This window comes from Papio anubis, chromosome 15, assembly GCF_008728515.1.
Source record: "Papio anubis isolate 15944 chromosome 15, Panubis1.0, whole genome shotgun sequence".
NCBI lineage: Eukaryota > Metazoa > Chordata > Mammalia > Primates > Cercopithecidae > Papio > Papio anubis.
Window position 1 is genome coordinate 22,098,877 of NC_044990.1, and position 19,356 is coordinate 22,118,232.

General features: G+C 38.9%; 1 protein-coding gene across 14 annotated transcripts in view; it reads right to left on the minus strand.

Moving 5' to 3' along the window:
* The window catches only part of ENOX1 (ecto-NOX disulfide-thiol exchanger 1), a 583,643-nt gene that overhangs the window by 380,215 nt on the left and 184,072 nt on the right, over positions 1-19,356 (minus strand). For 2 of the 14 annotated variants that reach the window (XM_021929573.2, XM_021929574.2), the window contains one exon: positions 8,599-8,704. The exons of the other annotated variants lie outside the window; for them this stretch is intronic. The gene's annotated coding sequence lies outside the window, so the exon portion shown is untranslated. The remainder of the gene's footprint in view (positions 1-8,598; positions 8,705-19,356) is intronic. 14 annotated transcript variants of the gene reach the window in all.

Below are 19,356 nucleotides of genomic sequence, written 5' to 3' on the forward strand. Positions count from 1 at the left end.
GGTGCGAGATTTAAGAAACAGTGAAACAGGCAGTGGCTCACGCCTGTAATCCCAGCACTTTGGGAGGCTAAGGTGGGCGGATCACGAGGTCAGGAGATTGAGACCCTCCTGGACAATATGGTGAAACCCTGTCTCTACTAAAAATACAAAAAAAAAAAAAAAAAATGAGCTGGGTGTGGTGGCACATGCCTGTAATCCCAGCTACTCAGGAGGCTGAGGCAGGAGAATCACTTGAACCAGGGAGTTGGAGGTTGCAGTGAGCCAAGATCATGCCACTGCACTCCAGTCTGGCAACAGAGGGAGACCTCTGTCTCAGAAAAAAAAAAAAAAAAAAGAAATAGTAAAAGAACAATCAGCCCTGATATCCTGGCCACTTCTTCTAATGCTAAGACCTTCAACTTAAAAGATAGATTTAGGGTAAGAAGCACTTGTCAGTCTCAATTTTGCTCCAGATGACGACCCACACAAAACTACTTCTATGCTTTCCTTTCTTGGTTATAAAGAATTCCACTTTCTTTCAATTTTCAGCATAGATAAGTTTTTTACTTTCAAATCATCCATTATTTTTCTCTGGCCCATCTCCAATTTCCTAAATATTGTGTTTAAAATATGGAGCTCAAAATTAGGCTCTAATATAGACCTTATCAATGTTGAACACAGTGAGTAAATTTCATGGTTCTTGTGTACTACATACATTCTGGTTAATGCAATCCCAGATCATGTTCACCTTCTTGATAACAGCCCTATATTGCTGACACATATCCCTGAGTGACAGGTGAAATGGCTTTTTACCTGTAGAGTACTTACATGTCAATTCCAACCTTTATGACAGCTAGGATAGTCTATCAGTAATTTTTTCTGGAATAATAAAAACCTCACCTATTGCAAAGAGCTGTCTAATGAACTGACAGTATAGCTCATCTTGACTTGATGTTCCACTCTATAATTGGAACTATTAGACTCAAATCAGAGCTTCTGAAAATTCTCTAAGAGTTTTATTTTTAAACATGTTATATATTTATGTGGGTACATAACAATTTCATTCAAAGTAAAAATAAACACACTTATTCTTCAAATATTAGTTGATACAACTTCACGTTAGAAGCCATAAATATCAGAAACAATGATTTAGATAAACCACCTGGAAATAGTTTAGGAGGTATCCTCCAATTCCATTTATGGAATTCTCTTTGTATTTTCCAGAAAAAAATCTGTAACAGGAAAGACAGCTGAAGGCAGAGAGTGCGTTTTAAGTTATCTGCCTTTCTAACAAAGCAATGGAAAGGGAGACCCAAATTATGCTTCTGAAGTGAAAAGGGATTAGCTTAGCAAAAAATTTCATCTCTAATTAACTCCTTAAAAAGTTTCAGTCCAGATTAAGTATATTTCTGTCAATTTACATATATAGTTAATTTCACTTTCTCATATTGACGTGGTAAAATCAAAGCATACAAATACATCTAAAATTTTTTGACATACTTTAATGACAGATTGAACATTATCTTATTAAAACAAAGAGTATAAATAAGTGCTTTGGAGTGAAAACATCTGGATCATAGTCTTAGCTCATTCAATCACTATAAGATCAAAAAAGTCACGTTACTCTTAAAGATCTCCATTTCTTTTACATGATAATGACAATCAGTAATCATCATAATGCTTACAACAATCTACTTCTTCCCTCTGATGTGAGTGTGGCTGAGAAATCCATATAACCCTTAAAAAAATAAGGAATAAGATTAAAATACAAGCCTGTAATGTGGACCAGTATGATTTCTAAAATACGATCTGACACTTCAATATAGGGAAGTTGAGGTGGAAATTTGAAGTTGAAAGTCCTACTGGAGCCTCATTCCCCTTATCTCCTAGAGATACGGCCTCTGAGCCGTCACTTCCTCATTACTGCGTCAGATAGACTACACTAGTTTCAAGTTTTTGTTCTTGGAGGTGAAATTCTGCTCAGATCCTCAATAAACGAATGACGAAAACCGGGTTGCTCTGGTGATGCCAATGTGGCAGATACGGGGCACTTTGCATCCTAACCCTCCATTCCATGGCCCCAGCAGCAGCTGCATGGAACAAAATGTTAAAACCAGTGGATGAGATTTAGATATGATTGTTTTCAATCATCAAGTCTTGGTGTCTCTTAACCATGTGCACTTGCCAGAGGTGGGGTGAGGGAGAAGTGGTATTTTAATGACAAAGAGCACTGGTACAGACTTGGACTTCTAATCCTTGGCAGGCTAAATATTCAGGAAAGCTCTCCTTTCATAAAACACTTGGCATGATGGATAAACAACTAACTTACAGGTAAACACATTGTTGAGCTCTCCAGAAAACAAGGGAAGCTAACAAAAGATGAAACCTACAAACTAAAATAAGAATGCTAAGCAAACCCTTATTTTAAAGGCCCCTGCTGGGCCTTCCATGCAGGAAAATACATGACCAAACCAGGTACCCAGAGCTTTGGACATTAATGGGGCTGGGGGGGGAAAGAAAAAGCAAAGGGTCTGCAGAAAGTAGTGCTGTTAAGTCTGAGACCCTAAATTCAACAGGTACTAAAAACAGCCGCACCCTCAGTGAAAGAGAGCACCAAAAGCCAATAGCCTGCAGAAGAGGAAACAGAGGAAGCCTTCCTGTCCTTGCCTACTCTCAGGATAAATATAACAAGAAAATAATTGTCTCCCCTCAGAATTTACAACAGAAGACCAGATCTCGGATGGTGTGAAATTTATATTACTGAGGGTGTCAGGAAAGCTGTAGGTCAAATAATAATTATTATCATTATCAAGGCAGGGTATCACCGTCACCCAGGCTAAACTGCAATGGCATGATCATAGCTCACTCAGCCTTGAACCCATGGGCTCAAGCAATTCTCCCACCTCAACCTCCAAGTAGCCAGGACTATAGGCACATGCCACTATGCCCAGCTAATTTTTTATTTTTCATTTTTTTGGAGAGATGCAGTCTCACTGTGTGGCCCAGTTTAGTCTTGAACTCCAGGCCTCAAGCAATCATCCCATCTTGTTCCCAACACATTGGGATCACAGGCATGAGCCACCATGCCTGGCCCAGGCCAAATAATTAAATAAAAGCTGTCCTAAGTTTGCTGCTTATTGAAGCCCTGGTGCCCCAATGAAGCATAGGCAAGTCTATTCTGGAAAAAACTAATATCCTTAATATATATCCCTTATAATTCCCACAGATTAAGTTCAGTCAAGTATGAGCTCACAATCAAACATTAATATATGTAGGTGAGGAACCAAGCCAACAGCAAGCTACAAATTTAAAAGCTTGATGGCCTCAGGTATTAGCATTAATTGACATAGAACAGAAAATTGTTATATTCTAAGTGGCTAAATAAATGAAAGAGGAAAAATGTTTTAATGATCAAAAAATATCCAGTCAGACTTTAAAAATAACAAAACAGATGATTTTATAAATAAAAAAGAAAACTTTTGAAATAAAAAACTCAGTGATGGGTTACACCACAAATTAGAACTCACTTGAAAAAAAGTTTCAGTGAACGAGAACAAAGACTTGAGGGAATAACCCCAGATTGCCACATAGAGTGACAAAAAAACAGAATATGTAAATTAGAGGCTATGAGGCAAGGCTGATCGAAAATGAGAAGAAACACATTACAATTAAAATTGTCTTTATCCAAAGACACCATAAAGAAAATGAAGAGTTAATCCACAAACATGGTGAACATAAAACTCAAAAGGATGTTACATAGAATACATTGAAAATGGACCAGGTGTGGTGGCTCATGCCTGTAATCCCAGCACTTTGGGAGGCCAAGGCGGGCGGATCACGAGGTCAGGAGATCGAGACCATCCTGACTAACACGGTGAAACCTTGTCTCTACTAAAAATACAAAAAAAAAATTAGCCCAGCATGGTGGCATGCACCTGTAGTCCCAGCTACTCAGGAAGCTGAGGCAGGAGAATCATTTGAACCTGGGAGGCGGAGGTTGCAGTGAGCCAGGATCATGCCACTGTGCTCTAGCCTGGGCAACAGAGTGAAATTCCATCTCAAATAAAATAAAATAAAATAAAAACATTGAAAATGCCTATGCATCAAAAGATAAAGACAACCCAACAGAGAAATGAGCAAATGTCAGAAATAGATATTTCAAAGAAGAGGAAACATAAGTGGTCAAAAAACTTATGAGAAAATGCTCAAAGAGGAACCAGGAAAACATAAATTTAAACAAGGAGATATCATTTGATACTCAAGATGGCAGGAAATTAGAAAAGTTGTGGTTTCCAAATGTTGACAAGAACACAGAATATTGAATACAATATTCTGTGGGAATTTAAATTTAACAACCACTTTACACAGTAATTTAGCATTATATTTGAAGATGCACATACCCACTGGCTAATTATTTCAATGACTAGATATATTTCCCAGAGAACCACCTGGACCTATGGCTCAGAGATATGTAAGATCTTAGCAGCATTATTTGTAATAGCAAAATAAAAATTAAAAAACCCAACTATGAACAATGCAAATGATCAAGAGATCATTAAAAACTTCTGAATAGTCATACGATGGAATATTTCACAGCAGTGAAAATTAATAAAATGTAGCTACACAAATTAATACAGATAAATCTCAGGGAAAAAATGTTGAATAAAAGAAAAGCCAAATAGAGTATGAGTCCCTCTAGATAAACTCAGAAACACATAAAACAATATGTTGTCTACAGATCACACATGTAGAATAAAACCATAAGACAGAACATAAAAGGTACAGAAAGGAGGTTTGGTGGGAGAGAGATGAGGGGCAACAAACTGGAGAAAAGTACATAGGAGGCACTCCATTTATTGGCAATGGTCTTTAGCTGGGCAGTGCACACACAGGTGTTTGTCTTTCTAGTCTTACAATGTAATAACCTGTTACATGCTTTCTTTTATATGTATGTAATATTTTGTTAAAAGTATTACAATTCTAAAAAGAGCATTGGGGTTGGGAATGAGCAGCAAACCCCGGGGAAAACTGGAGCTTTGGCCAGATTTGTCTCAGACCCCTCCCACCTGCATTTTGTCTCAGCCTCTTAACAGCTCCCATCCACGAATACTGCCAAAGGAGTATGTGATAATCCTGGTGTTGGCAAATAGAAGTTGGAGGTAACTTTTCCCACGGAAACTCTGAAGGCAAAAGACCAGCCTGGCTTTGACGCCCTCCCCAAAACACCCCTGTGCCAGGGGACACCTTCTCACAGCAGCCCACACACAACTCAGCTCCACAATGGGGTGACTGGAGGGCCAGCCTGTGGACCACTTACAAGAGCATCCCAGAGCGCACCTAGAGGGCTAGTTACCCCTAATGATCACAAAGCTCTCTCTGTATTTTTCACCGTGTGTGGTCAACAAGCTCCTAGTCATTTGCCTTAGTTGAAAAAAACAAATAATTTGACCAACTTTTTGGCTAGATATAAATGTGAAAGGAGTCCAACAATGTACACAAGTCACACTTCTTACAATTATATTACTATTTAGTGACTTCGGAATTTAAGAATTGTGTTATTATTCGTCAGCTAGTCAATATGTTTACTGAAACACTCAGTCCTTATAAGCATAACTTAGTGCATACTGCAGTAATTTAAAATCTTGAGCATCTGGGACAGGTAAAATATGTGATTAAGTAATTTATGGGAACATTCATGCAGCTTTATAGATAATGTAAAATACCATCATTGCATTTTTTAAAAAATAAAAACAAGTACACAAAGAGTAGAACAAAGTTCCAAGAAAAAAAAAATCATAGTAAGGATTAGGCCACTAGAGGCTAACAGCTTGATTTATTCTTGTCAATAATACAATATCAATATCTATTAGAATGTGATTTAAGTTAATTCCTCAAAATTAGTTTGGCTGGATTTTCAATGTTTTTACATCAGAATGCAAAACTTATTGGTATAGATTTTTCTATGCTGCAAATGCTATCTTAATGAAATATAGAAGGAAGGGAGGGAAGGAAGAAAAAATTAAGATTTTTCTAAAGACAGGCTACATGATTCAACTAAGCCAATTTAACTTAACTGCATTGATATTTGCCAGATTGCTATGCTCCTCTGCAAAGAAAGACCCTGAAAGCACTAATGTTTATCACAAATTCTCCTAAAGTCAAATTTGGATCTGATAAAATCAATAATTCTTTGGCACACTAAAAATGGATCTCAAGGAGATATTGCCTTATAATTATTCCTTTGCCAGATACCCATGCAAAAACACTTTCATAAATTGTTGAAGTTTTACTTAGTATTCTGCATCCTTGAAGTTCTCAAAAATATCAGTAACTATCATGTTAGTTATTCGGCAGCAATGTTTGGCTAGTATTTCATATAGTAACAGAACAAACACCAACTAATTCCAAGAACTGCTTGTATGACTGGATTAAAAATTTCACTAATAATTACTGTAGAGAAGACCAGCAGCCTAGAGTCTGACAAAGATTGTTGTCTGGAGTGATTTCTCATCTGTTTACCTTCCTACAGGCTTTGGAGAACATTTCACCAGCAATGAAAGAATTCTACTGATTTGCCCAAAATGCATCCTTAGGCCTACATCCTTTCAGGGAGAAGGAACGAAATGAATATATGATCCCATAGCCTTCTCTACATCAGAGATCAGAAATAAAACAGTTTGGAATTGAGGGTGAGCGGGGAGAGAGTGAGCTTGACAGGCCACTGTAGGAGGATCTTTCTAGGTCTCTGAGGCAGCCACAACTCCTCCAGCTTTGTTTTCTTGGTTACTCTGTCTGCCGTGAAACCCTTAAAACAAAACAAAACAAACAAAAAAGGCCTTCAAAGCCTACCTGAGAGGTGAATAGAATTAAGGAGAGGTTATGGAGAGTGTTCGTACTCAGCAGGACTTTGAAACCATGGAGGTAGCCAACAAGGGCGTCCTCACCCCTGAGGGTCCATTTGGATTTGCAATTCTATTCCCCGACCCCAACCCTGCCACCAAAGCCCTGTACACACACACACACACAGGCACCCCCTTTGAAGCAATTTATCAGGCTTTCTTCTGGGGAAAGTCTTGGAGTGAATGTTAGTTTTCTTAACTTCTCCTCCTTCTTCTATTGACTATGACCTGTTTTGTACCAAAGAAGCTATTGAATAATGGAGTTATGAAGCACACTAAAACTGGGAGTTCATCCAGGTAAGGACACCTGGGATTTTGTGCCAGAGTCTAAGCCTCTTGCCCTCTAGGTCTGGAGGTATCTCTGCAAGGTCAGGGAGATGTGCTCCTACCTAAGTGATTGTCTCTTACTGCGCCCAACAATGCCAGGCCCCACTGTGCTCAGAGGAGTGAAGGGATTACAAGGCAAGAAGGCAAAACTCTTCCAAGATGCACAGATACTTCCCTTCTACTATCTCTGCACCATCCAGAAATATTTACAAAGGAAGGAGAAGTTTCCTTTACAATTTGGCATGCAGGGTATCCAGGAATGGGGTATATATAATTCTTTCATTTGGGTGATAAGTATAAACAGCAGTGGTAAAAACAGCAAGTTACTTTGGTCTACAAACTGAGGTCAAGTCATCCCTTCTTAAAAACTGTTAGCTGGACTGTTCCTGTCTGGTATAATAGTGTGAATAAAGATTAGTCTGTACATACACACACAATTCCTCAAAGTAGTATCTTCATATAAGGAGAGTTATATTTGTATAAAAGAACGTGTTTGAAAATTACAGGCAATGTAGCAACAATTCCTGAATTATTCTTTTGTTTACTTAGCACTTCAGTTCAAAAGGCTAATTAGTATTTTGTTTAAGTTGGGAAAGAGGGGTTGAGGCTGACACAGAACCCACAGTATCTATCTTTGGCTTACTACATAGTAGGTGGTTAGGATATATCAGGTGCTGCGTTGCCCTCCCTTTATTTTCTCACTGAATTTTCACAACAACCCTGGGAAGGAGGTATTATTATCTCCATTTTGTAAGTGAAGAAACAAAGAGGGAGAGAACTTACTTAATGTCTCATGGTCCCATAGCTAACTATTAGCAGAGCCAACATTCAAACCCAAGCCTAACTCCAAACCTCATGACCAAAGTTGAACCAATATTTATTGGGAGATGGTGCATGAGGTAGCAGGGAGATTCCTGGCTCCGGTTTTCCTTCAAGAGACTCTGCTGCAAAGAGCATGGGTGATGAACAGCCTCCAGTTGCCATACCTTTGCACCACCACAGCTTTCACTCCAAGACCAAGATTTTCCAGGGCTTCTCTCAGCCCATCTAAGCATGGTGGGCTATTAGACTTAACCCATTGCTCAAAAGCTGGCATTCCTCTAAAGCTGCACTGTCTAATCTGGTAGCCACTAGCCACATGTAGCTACTGAGCATCTGAAATGGGGGTGGAATGACTAAGAAACTGAATATTTAATTTTATTTCATTTTAATTCATTAAAATCTATGCAGTCACATGTGGCTATTGGCTACCATATTGGACAGCATAGACATAGGACATTTCTGCCACTGCAGAAAGTTCTATTAAACAGCATTACCCCAAAGAGAAAATTTTTGCTCAGAGAGATTACCCGGCTGAATGCACAGCTCCAAACAGGAAGTAAAAAAGACTTACCTTAGATGCACTTCCTTTTGAGACAGTAGTCTGGGAAAAACCAGCAGGCACTAAGAAGGCTGTCAGTGAAAGGCTCAGGTGGTTTATCAGAGAGGTGGGTGGAGATCTGGAAGGACAGTGGTGTGGATCTCAGATGCCTCAGAAACACCAGGGCTCCCTGGGGGTGAACCCACAGCTAGGGAAAGAGATGGTGCCTCAGGGAGGGAAGAGTGGCATACCTAGATCAGAAGGGGCTTAGTGTACCAGATTTTAAGAGGCTGTTAAGTGAGAAGGGAAACCAGGACCCAAGTGAGGTATAGATACTGGATGAATAGAAGTTTGTGGAGTAATAGCAGGTAGAAGGAATGATTTACATTTTCTTTTTCTTTGGTGTCTCCTGTTTTCTTCTTCCTCCTTGATTATCTAACTCTAATCTCCTCATAAAAAACTTACTCTTGTCCTTTTTCTTTTATCCTCCAGTCAGCAGAAAAACATAACTGCGATGAGCATTCATTTCTTTTTATTATTATATTTTAAGTTCTAGGGTACGTGTGCACAACGTGCAGGTCTCTTATGTATTAGACTTTTATGTTCATTGTTCTCCATACAGATTAATTGAACATTAAAATTTTTCTTTCTCAAGAAGAGTTAACTGCTCTTTTAACATGTATCATGGCCCTCAATTAACATTCTTTCATAGGGTCATAGGGCCAATGGTAAGAAGTGGGTACACTTTTTACTTTCATCAGAGGTATTTTCATAAGAAAATACTGGCTAACATAAGCTTTATCCTATACAATTTAAACACTAGTGAAAATCTAATGCACTTAGAAAATACCTATATACAATTTCACTTACTAAAACAGCTATAATAAAGGCAAAGGTTTTTCTTAAAGCAATCAACTTCAGGAGCTACTTGCAAATTAGTTTCTGTTCTTTTCTTTACCAGTTATTAGCCTGAATTGGTACCCAAGCCATGTTACAAGAAAATAAAGACTTATACAGACCCTTTTAAATTCTGTAGTCTCAATTACCACATATGTTCTTATTAATTGTTTCTATGAATTCCTCTTCAAAATGTGTGGAAGTAATGCATCATATGGAAAGGCAACTGAGTTTTCATATACGGCTTAAAAATACAAACTTCAGAAACACAGATGTTATACCAAATTCTCACTTGCTTACTGCTAAACTCAATCTCCGAGCTTTAAAAAGATTTTCTAAACTGCTAAAGATAAAAAAAAAAATGACATTATACATTCACATCTGGCTCTGTCACCATTTAGGGCATGTTAACATAGACTTTAAACATCTGGGGACACGGGAAAGGATCTATTGGGAGCTTTTCGCTACCATGACAACTGAAGTGTACTGTTGCTCAAACAGTTCAGTCTCTGCTCATCTACATTTAATACCACCACAGGCCATCCATTTTTCACCACCTAAAAATGATAATCATCATAGGAAGTAATACTCATATGTAGAAAGTTCCTAGGGAGGGTGTTTCTTCTGTTTCCATCCTGCTTTAATCCTGTGGGTAGGACAGATCCTTTCTCTTTGCAGCAATGCAGTTAAACCAGTTTATATTTTCTGGCTTTTAGACATGGAAGTCCTTCCTCTATTTCTGAGTCACTCAAGAGATGGCTCTTAATGACAAAGTCTTCATGGAAATGATGAAAATATCCTATCATTATTTTTTCTATAAAGCAGCATCCTTTCTGTGTGTTCAAAATTTAATCAACATTATAGAGAGCATAGAATATGGTAAAAAAATTGTAAGTTTCACGTGTTAATGTTTTCTGAATGGCAGATGTACAACATACTTTAGACATACTATTTTTCATTTATTTTTTAAAACTACTTATAGTTAGTATTATTACTTCGGAAAATTAAACTATGGAGAGAGGTACAACATTCACACAACCATGTACTAAGTGCCTATGCTCAGGCAAGTGCTGTGCTAGGCAACAGGAATGTAATGGTAAAAATTACAGCATGCCCCACCCTCATGGAATGTACTAGTCTGTTCTCACACTGCTCTAAAGAAGTACCTGAGACTGAGTAATTTATGAAGAAAAGAGGTTTACTTGCCTCACAGTACCACACGCTTAACAGGAAGTATGGCTGGGAGACCTCAGGAAACTTACAATCACCTCAGAAGGCGAAGGGGAAGAAAGCATGTCTTACCATGGTAGAATGAGAGAGAGAGAGAGAGAGAGAGAGAGAGAGAGAGAGACTGACTTCTAAACCAAAAGCCTTGAAGTCACCTTTGACTCACCTCTTCCCGTGATACACAGTACATCCAATCCATCAGCAAATCTGGTTAGCTCTGGCACAAAATCAATCCAGATTACAACCACATCTAACCACCCAGGTCAAAATCACAACCATCTCTCACCTGGATTATTACTTCCACTCCTAACTAATCTCTCCATTTCTAGCCCTTTCTCTATTTATTCCGTTCTCAAGAGACAGCCACCTCGGTCTTGTTAAAATGTTTTGTCAGACATGTCCCTCTTCTGCTCAAAACCCTGCAAAGTCTCCCATCTCACTCAGAGAACAAGCTGAGTCCTTACATTAGCCTGCAGGGCCCTATACAGTGTAGGTCTGGGTCACTGTATCTCCCACTGCTCACTTTCTTCCTCACTCTTTTTTGGCCCACGGGCTTCGCTATTGTTCCTCAAACATATCTGGCCTCTTCTTATATCAGGAGTCTGTACTTGCTGTTCCCTCTGCCTAGAACTCTCATTCCTTCTGAATGGTACCAGCTTAGCAAGCCCTATCCTGCCCATATGTATGACAGCAAGTCTCCTCTAGCATGCCCTATTCTCCCTTCCCTGCCTCATCACCCTCTGCAGCACACATCACCATCTGACATATATTTTACATGCTGAAATTGCTCAGTGGCTGCCTCTTGTGTCTCCCAGCTCTACACAGCTGACTGTGCTCATCTCTTCCCAGCTCCCATCCATTGATACCACATTGCTAGCCTGAAATCAGCTGTGATCAGCAAACACTACAAAGTAGGCGTTTAAAGAAAAAAAAAAAAAGACAGCCAAATTAGCGTACAGCATTCTCCTCCTAAGAACACACAGCCCCCTCCAACAAGAAAATATGCTGCATGAAGCAGAGTTTTTCTCTATTTTGCTCCATGCTTTCTCCAGAGAACCTTGGTGCCTGGCACATCATAGGAGCAAGATAAATGTTTGTTAAATGAGTGAACATTTCTCCTATCCTCAAGCAGACTGAAAGTACTAGTACCAGAGCTCCAAACCTTCATTTTCAGAACTGCTCTAAGCACATTCTGTGGTTTAGAAAGTGTGGCCATTATCCTGAACCTACTCCATCTGTTCCTAACAGGGGCTCCTCTCTACTTGCATGGTCTATGGGCAGAAGACACAAGGATTGCCAGTGCCCTCCAGTCTCTGCACATGCCTCTAACTCACAGACAGCAAAGCAGTAAATTGGGAAAAACTTGACAAAGCTGGTTTTTCATTTTTATTGTAACTTGTTAAAACAAATGTTAAACTACAGATGATATGATGTGCTATGTTCAAAACTATAGAAAAATGTTTGTTAAAACTGTGGGTCATGTTTAAGAAGGCCCCTTTAAAAACACGGTGTTTAGAAAGTAAAACTTTTTTTTAGGATCCAAGGAGCAGTTTAACAGAGGCTCTAAAGGAAATAGCAAACTGATCAGGCTCTGCAGAGGAAACATGTTATTTTGTGATATACATGGAGGATAACTCTTTGGTAAGTAAAAGAGAAAGAATGTCACTGACCCACTTAAATGTGTTAACAGGGCCTTAATTCAATTTAAGTGGGAATTCTAGAACGTTCGTGAGCTTGGTGAACATGATGGAGGGAAGAGGTCAGAATTCTGTGGGGCACGGGGGAGAGGTCGTGATTAAGATAACAATCAAAGTATTGAACTAGGAGAAAAGAGGGAAGAGGCTTAAAAGAAGCCTCCACCAATCATGCTTCCTTTGGGAACACAAAATTGGACAACTATTCACACACAAAAAAGCACCTTCAAAAGAACCAAAAATCACAGTACCTGGTTTTAAATTCATATCACTGAAAGAAGCACTGAAGAGGGTATAAAAGACAATATTGAATTCCTGATGCCACCCCTTCCCCATCCCATGGCAGTGCATCCCACCATCACTGCACTCTCCCTCCCCTAAACACACTTGGGAAAGGCAGAGTACAGTGATAGTGGGACTTTGCATTGAAACTCAGTGCTGCCCTGTCACAGAGGAAAGCAACACTAGGCAGAACTCAACTGGCACCTACAGAGGGAGCATTTAGACCAGCCCTAACCAGAGAAACACCATCCACCCCAGTGGTCAGAACTTGAGTTCCAGCAAGCCTCATCACTTCAGGCTAAAATGCTCTTAGAGATCTCAATAAACTTGAAGGCAGTCTAGGCTAAAAGGACTGCAATTCCTGCACAAGTTCTGGTGCTTTTTTGGGCTCAAAGCCAGTGGACTTGACCTAGCTGCATATGACCTAGGTGCATATGACCTAGTGGAATACCAGCCAGCGAAGCCAAAGGAGTGCGAGTACCACCCCTCCACCAACCCCAGGCAGCACAGCTCACAGCTCTAGGACAGACTCCTTACTTCTGCTTGAGAAGAGAAGAAGGAAGAGTAAAGACTTTGCAAGTCCAAGTTGAGGACTTGCAACTTGGATACGAGCTCAGCCACAGTAGACAAGGGCACCAGGCAAAGTCCTGAGGCCCCCATTCCAGGCCCTAGCACCTGAATGACATTTCTAGACACATTCTGGGCTGGAAGAAAAGGACCCAGTCTTGAGTGATTCATCACATGCTGACTAAAGAGCACTTTGACCCCGAATAATCAGCAGTAGGACCCAGGCACGACTCACTGCGAGCTTTGCATAAGACTCAGAGACATGCTGGCTTCAGGTGTGACCCAGCATATTGCCAGCTGAAGTGGCTATGGGGAAGGACCCCTTATGCTTGAGAAAAGGAAAGGGAAGATTAAAGGAGACTTCGTCTTGCAGTTTAGGAAGCAGCCATGTCACAGTGGCACAGTGGAGTATCCGTGAGCATCAAGCAGGCTCTTGTGATCCTCAGTTCCAGGTGCTGACTCTTGCACAGCATTTCTGGAGCAGCACTGGCCAGAGAGAAGTTCACTGCCCTGAAGGGAGAGTTCTAGGCTGACAGCATCCACCACAAGTTGAACGAAGAGCCCTTGGGTCTTGAAGGAACAATGGTGGTAGCCAGGCAGTACTCACTGCGGACCTGGAGCAGTGGTGACCATGAGGAGAGACTCCTCTGCTGGTGGAAAGGAGAGGGAAGATTCAGGAGGACTTTCCCTTGTGGCTTGGGTGCCAGTTTAGCCACAGTAGAATAGAGCATCGGGTAGATTACTAAGGTTTCCAACTCTAGGCCCCAGCTCCAGGACAGCATCTCTAAACTGGGGGGAACCTGCTGCCCTAACAGGAAGAACACAAACTTGGCTGGCTTTACCACCTGCTGATTGTAGAGCCCTAAGGCCTTGAGTGAACACAAGTGGTATCCAGGCATTGGTTACCGCAGGCCTTTGGCAAGACCCAGTGCTGTGCTGGCTTCAGATCTCACACACACAATCCCAATAATGGTGGCCACAGGGATGCTTATGTCACCCCTCTTCCAGCTCCAGGCAGCTCAGTGTTGAGAGAGAGAGAGAGAGAGAGAGAGAGAGAGAGAGAGAGACTCTGTTTGTCTGGGAGAAAGTAAGGGAAGAGAACAAGAGTCTCTGCCTGGTAATCCAGAGAATTCTTCCAGATCTTATCCAAGACCACCAAGGTGATAGCTCTGAGTCTGCAAGTGTCACAGCATTACTGGGCTTGGGGTACCCTCTAATGCAGATATGGCTACAGGGACCAAAAACTTATAACACTAACATGTTTTCAAATACTTGGAAAGCCTTCCCAAGAAGGACAGGTTCAAACAAGCCCAGACTATGAGGACTACAATAAACACCTAACTCTTCAATGACCAGACTGGACGAATATCCACAAGCATTAAGACCATCCAAAAAAACAAGACCTCACCAAATGAACTAAATAAGGCGCCAGGGTTATAACCAGGAGAGAGAGAGAGAGATGTGACTATTCAGACACAGAATTCAAAATATCTGTTTTGAGGAAATTCAATGAAATTCAAGATAGCACAAAGAAGGAATTTAGAATACCGTCTAATTTAACAAAGAGATTGAAATAATTAAAAAGAATCAAGAATAAATTCTGGAGCAGAAAAATTCAGTTGACACACTGAAGATGCATTATAGTCTCTTAACAGCAGCATTGATCAAGCAGAAGAAAGAATTAGTGACCTTGGAGACAAACTTATTGGAAAATACACAAAGGAGACAAAAGAAAAAATAATCAAAAAGAATGAAGCATGCCTACAAGGTCTAGAAAATAGCCTCAAAACCCCAAAAGCACAAACCTAAGAGTCACTGGCCTTAAAAAAGAGGTAAAGAGAAAGAGAGATGGGGTAGTAAGTTTATCCAAAGGGATAATAACACAGAACTTTCCAAACCAAGAGAAAGATATCAATATTTAAGTACAAGAAGGTTACAGAACACCAAGCAGACGTAACCAAAATAAGGTGACCAAGACATTTACTAATCAAACTCCCAAAGGTCAAGGATAAAGAAAGGATTCTAAAAGCAGCAAGAGAAAAGAAATAACATATAATGGAGTTCCAATGTGTCTGCTGGCAAACTTCTCAGTGGAAACTTTATAGGCCAGAAGAGAGTGAAATGACATATTTAAAGTGCTTATAGGAAAAAACATTTTATCCTAGAAAAGTATATCCAGTGAAAATATCCTTCAAATAGGAGGGAGAAATAAAGGAGCAATAAACTATACAAAAACATGGAAATTAGACAATAAGCTCCTAAATGACTAGTAGACCAATGAATAATTATGAAGGAAATTTAAAAATTTATTGAAACAAATAATAAAAGAAAAACAATACACCGAAACCTGCTGGATGCAGCAAAAGCAGTACTAAAAAAGGAAAGTTTTTAGCTGTAACAGCCTACATCAAAAGAGCAGAAAAATTTTAAATAAACCTACTGATGCATCCTAATGAACTACAAAAGCAAGAACAAACTTAAACCCCAAAGTAGAATAATAAATAATCAGAATAGAAATAAATTAAATTGAAATGAAAAAAGCAATACAAAAGATCAATGAAATGACAAGTTGGTTTTTTGGAAAGGAAAACGAAATTGACAAACCTTTAGCCAGACGAAGAAAAAGAGAGAAGACCCAAATAAATCAAATCTGATATGAAAATGGAGACAATATATCTGATTGTACAGAAATTCAAAGGTCCATTAGAAGCTACTATGAGCCACTATACGCCAATACATTGGAAAACCTAGAAGAAATGAAGACATTTCTAGACACATACAACCTACCAAGATTGAATCTAAAGAAATTCAAAAAATGAACAGACCAATAATAAGTGATGAGATCAAAGCCAAAATAAAAGGTCTCTCAGCAAAGAAGAGCTCATGACCAGATGGCTTCAGTGCTGAATTTTACAAAACATTTAAGAAGAACTAATTCCAATACTACCCAAACAATTCTGAAAAATAGAAGAGGATGTAATACTTCCAAACTCATTCTATGAGGCTGATATTTCATTCATACCAAAGCCAGACGAAGACACATCAAAAAAAGAAAACTATAGGCCAGTATCCCTGATGAACATTGATACAAAAATCTTCAATGAAATACTAGCAAACTGAATTCAGCAACACATTAAAAAGATCATTCATCATGACCAAGTGGGATTTATCCCTGGGATGTAAAGATAGCTCAACATAGGCAAATGAATCAATGTGACACATCATATGAACAGAATGAAGGATTAAAAACTATATCAATTGATGCTGAATAAGCATTTGATAAAGTTCAACATCCCTTCATGTTAAAAACCCTCAAAAATCTAGGTATTAAGGAATATACCTCAATACAATAAAAGTCATACACAATCAACCAACAGCTAGTATTGCACTGAATGGGGAAAAACTGACACCCTTTCCTTTAAGATCTGGAACATGACATGAATGCCAACTTTCACTACTGTTATTCAACACAAATGGAAGTCCTAGCCAGAGCAATCAGACAAGAGAAAGAAATAAAGGGAATTCAAATTAGAAACGAAGAAGTCACATTTTTTGGTTGCAGATGATATGATCTCATATTTGGAAAAACCTCAAGACTTTACCAAAAACCTATTAGAAATGATAAATTTCAGTAAAGTTGCAGAATACAAAATTAATATTCAATGATCAGTAGTGTTTCTATATGCCAACAGCAAACAATCTGAAAAAGAAATCTAGAAAGTAATCCCATTTACAACAGCTACAGATAAAATGAAATCCACAGAAATTGTGTATTTCACAAAAATGTGAAAGATATCTATAATGAAATGAAATACATAAAAATTATGTATTTTACAAAAATACCTAAAATGAAAACAATAAAATACTGATGCAAGAAATTGAAGAGAACACACAACATGGACAGATATTCCATATTGATGGGCTGGAAGAATCAATATGGTTAAATGTCCATACTACACAAAGCAATCTACAGATCCAATGTAATCCCTGTCAAAATACCAATGACATTCTTCACAAAAATAGGAGAAACAATCCTAAAATTTATATGGAACCACAAAAGATACAGAATAGCCAAAGCTATACCGAGCAAAAATAACGAGAGTAAAAGAATCACATTATCTGACTTCAAATTATACTACAGAGTTATAATAACCAAACAGCATGGCACTGGTATAAAAACAGACACATAGACCAATGGAACAGAATAGAGAACCCAGAAACAAATCCATACATCTACGGTAAACTTATTTTTGACAAAGATGTCAAGAACATACATTAGGGGAAAGTACAGTCTCTTCAATAAATGGTGCTGGAACAACTGGATATCCATATACAGAAGAATGAAACTAGACCCCTATCACTCACCACATACAAAAATCAAATCACAATGGATTAAAGACTAAAATCTAAGAGCTCAAACTGTAAAACTACTACAAGAAAACATTGGGGAAATTCTTCAGGACATTGGACTGGTCAGCGATTTCTTGAGTAATACCCTATAAACACAGGCAACCAAAACAAAAATGAACAAATAGGATCACATCAAGTTAAAAAGCTTCTCCACAGCAAAGGAAACAATCAACAAAGTAAAGAGATAACCCAAAGAATGGGAGAAAATATTTGCAAACTATCTATCTGACAAGGGATTAATAACCAGAATACAGACGGAGCTGAAACAACTCTCTAGGAAGAAATCTAATAATCCAATTAAAAAATGGGCAAAAGATCTGAATAGACACTTCTCAAAAGAAGAGATACCAATGGCAAACATGTATGTGAAAAGATTCTCAATATCACTGACCATCAGAGAAATGCAAATCAAAAGTACTATGAGATATCATGTCACCCCAGTTAAAATGTCTTTTAACCAAAAGGCAATAGTAGATGTTTACAAGGATGTGAAAAAAAGGAAACACACACTGTTGTTAGGAATGTAAATTAGTATAACCACTAGGGAGAACAATTTGGAGGCACCTCAAAAAACTAAAAATAGAACTACCATATGATTTAGCAATCCCACTGTGAGTTACACACCCAAAAGAAAGGAAATCAGTATTTCAAAGAGATATCTGCATTCTCATGTTTATTAGAGCACTATTCACAATAGCCACAGTTTGGAAGTAACCTATGTGCCTATCAACGACAAATGGATAAAGAAAATGGGGTACATCTACACAAGGGGGTACTATTCAGCCATAAGAGAGAATGAGATCCTGTCATCTGCAACAAAAATAGATGCAAAGGAGGTCATTAGGTGAAATAAGCCAGGAATGGAAAGACAAACTTCTCATGTTCTCACTTATTTGTGGGAGCTAAAAATTAAAACAATTGTACTAACTGATATAGAGAGCAGAACAATGATTACCAGAGACTGGGAAGAATAGTAGAGGCAGAGGAAAGGGGAGTAGTTAATGGGTACAGAAATATAATTAGATAGAATGAATAAGATCTAGTATTTGATGGCAGGGCATGGTGGCTCAGGCTGTAGTCCCAGAACTTTGGGAGGCCAAAGTGGGTGAATCATTGAGCCCAGAAGTTCAAGATCAGCCTGGGCCACATGGGAAAACCCCATCTCTACCAAAAAAATAGAAAAATTAGCTGGGTATGGTGGCACATGCCTGTAGTCCTAGCTACTTAGGGGGACTAAGGTGGGAGTATCGCTTGAACCCAGGAGGCGGAGGTTGCAGTGAGCTGAGATAGTGCCACTGCACTCCAGCCTGGGTGACAGAGCGAGACCCTGTCTCAAAAAATATATATATCTGGCATTTGACAGCACAACAGAGTGACTATAGTCAATGATAATTTATTATACATTTAAAAATAACTTAAGAGTATAATTGGATTGTTTGTAACAAAGAAATGATAAATCCTTGAAGAGATGGACACCCCCTTTACCCTGATGTGATTATTATGCATTGTATGCATGTATCAAAATATCTCATGTATCTCATAAATGTGTACACCTGCTACGTACCCACAAAAATTAAAAATTAAAAAAAAACACAGAGTATTGGATTGGGCCAAGAGTATACATACAGAGTTTGTGCTTATTGTGCATAGAGTTTCCTTCTTTATTAATGAAGCTGTTTTTTCTTTCTTTAGAGTTATGAATATACCCTAAGTA